The sequence below is a fragment of the Eschscholzia californica genome, unplaced genomic scaffold (genome assembly GCF_041429995.1).
Source record: "Eschscholzia californica isolate CP2 unplaced genomic scaffold, dmEscCali1.0.p SCAF_50, whole genome shotgun sequence".
Taxonomy (NCBI): Eukaryota; Viridiplantae; Streptophyta; class Magnoliopsida; order Ranunculales; family Papaveraceae; genus Eschscholzia; species Eschscholzia californica.
Window position 1 is genome coordinate 32,501 of NW_028238473.1, and position 2,500 is coordinate 35,000.

Consider the following 2,500-nt stretch of genomic DNA (forward strand, 5'->3'; position numbering starts at 1 on the left):
CAAGGGCTGTGCACGGCCTGGGGAGGGAGCTCACCCCTCCCCTATATAGTGCAAAGTTATTGTTTTCCCTATTTTCACAAGGAAACATCAAATTTTTAACCAAGCATACTCGGCCTTTGCTCCTTCGTTACTCGTCCAAATCCAACAAACTTGCATTCGTTGGAAAGGTCTTTTCACAAGGATTCTTTTGATATATAATAATAGCGATTCCGATAAATATTTATTTTTTTATGAATTTTTAAGTGAATAAACAATTAAAAATTCAAAAAAAATAGAAAAAAAATATTTTTTTCCCGATTCTTTCTCCAATATTCCTGATAAATACCCACACACCCACATATGGAGAATGGTCGAAAATGCTCGAGTGGATATCGAGATGTCCGACGAAGCACCACTTGGAAGGGCCGAGGCACGGGACGCCCGAGCTGTTGCTCGGGCCGGCACGGGACGCGCATGGGACAGCACGGGACGGCACGGGACGCCCTCGCTACAGCTCGGGACGGCCAGGTACGCCCGAGACTTGGCTCGGGACGGCCTGGGACGCCCTCGCCATAGCTCGGGACGGCCTGGGACGCCCTCGCCATAGCTCGGGACGGCCTGGGACGCCCGAGACTAGGCTCGGGACGGCCTCGGCACAGCTCGGGACGGCCTTGGACGCCCTTGCCACAGCTCGGGACGGCATGGGACGCTCGAGACTTTGCTCGGGACGGCCTGGGACGCCCTTGCCACAGCTCGGGACGGCCTGGGACGCCCGAGACTTTGCTCGGGACGGCCTGGGACGTCCGAGACTTTGCTCGGGACGGCCTGGGACGCCCGAGACTTTGCTCGGGACGGCCTGGGACGTCCGAGACTTTGCTCGGGACGGCCTGGGACGCCCGAGACTTGGCTCGGGACGGCCTGGGACGCCCTCGCTACAGCTCGGGACGCCCTGGGACGGCCTCGACACAGCTCGGGACGGCCTGGGACGTCCGAGACTTGGCTCGGGACGGCCTGGGACGCCCGAGACTTGGCTCGGGACGGCCTGGGACGCGCTCGGCACAGCTCGGGACAGGCCGGGACGCCCGAGCCGAGCTTCGGGTCGCACGAAATCTCTTCGTATTCCGACATATTAGAAGCTTCCCATCATGTAGTAGGCCGAGCTTTGCCCTTTGGATGCCCTATGGTGCTTGGCGAGCACTAGGGAACGTGCCAGCACAAGTGCTGTGCACGCTCTGGGGAAGGAGCTCAACCCTCCCCCTTATAGTGCAAAGTTATTGTTTTTCCTATTTTCACAAGGAAACATCAATTTTTTAACCAAGCATACTGGGTCTTTACTCCTTCGTTACTCGTCGGAATCCAGCAAACTTATACTCGTTGGAAAGGTCTTTTCGCAAGGATTTTTTTGATATATTATAATAGCGATTCCGATAAATATTTATTTTTCTATGAATTTTTAAGTGAATAAACACCGGAAAATTCATAAAAAATAGAAAAAAAAATATTTTCTTCCGTTTCTTTTCTCCAATAATTCATAAATAATACCTCAATAGTATTAATGAAGAGAGAGTCGAAATGGCCCGGGTGGATTTCGAAATGTCCCACGACCCCATAGAATGCACGGGCCAGCCGAGCCAAAAGAATGGGACGCGCACGGGACAGCATTGGTCAGGCTCGGGACGGCACGGGACGCGCATGGGACAGCACGGGACGCGAATGGGACGGCCTTGCTAAGGCTCGGGACGGCATGGGACAGCTCGGGACGCGCATGGGACAGCACGGGACGCGCATGGGACGGCCTTGGTGAGGCTCGGGACGGCACGGGACGCGCAAGGGACGGCCTTGGTGAGGCACGGGACGGCCTTGGTGAGGCACGGGACGGCCTTGGTCAGGCACGGGACGGCCTTGGTAAGGCTCGGGACGGCATGTCACGGCCCTGGTGAGGCTCGGACGGCACGGGACGCGCATGGGACGGCACGGGACGGCCTGGGACGGCCTTTGTGAGGCTCGGACGGCACGGGACGCGCATGGGACGGCCTTGGCGAGGCTCGGGACGGCATGGGACAGCACGGGACGGCCTCGGCACAGCTCGGACGGCACGGGACGCGCATGGGACGGCCTTGGCGAGGCTCGGGACGGCATGGGACAGCACGGGACGGCACGGGACGGCCTCGGCACAGCTCGGACGGCACGGGACGGGCTTGGCGAGGCTCGGGACGGCATGGGACAGCACGGGACGGCCTCGGCACAGCTCGGACGGCACGGGACGGCCTTGGCGAGGCTCGGGACGGCATGGGACAGCACGGGACGGCCTCGGCACAGCTCGGGACGGCACGAGACGCGCATGGGACGGCCTTGGTGAGGCTCGGGCCGGCACGGGACGCGCATGGGACATCATGGGACGCACATGGGACACCTTATGGGGATCATCAAGGGACGTTGCACGGGACATTCTTTCCCACGAAGGGCATTTACATGGGACATCTTAGGAGTCGAGCGCCGGCACATGGGACAACGTAGTTCA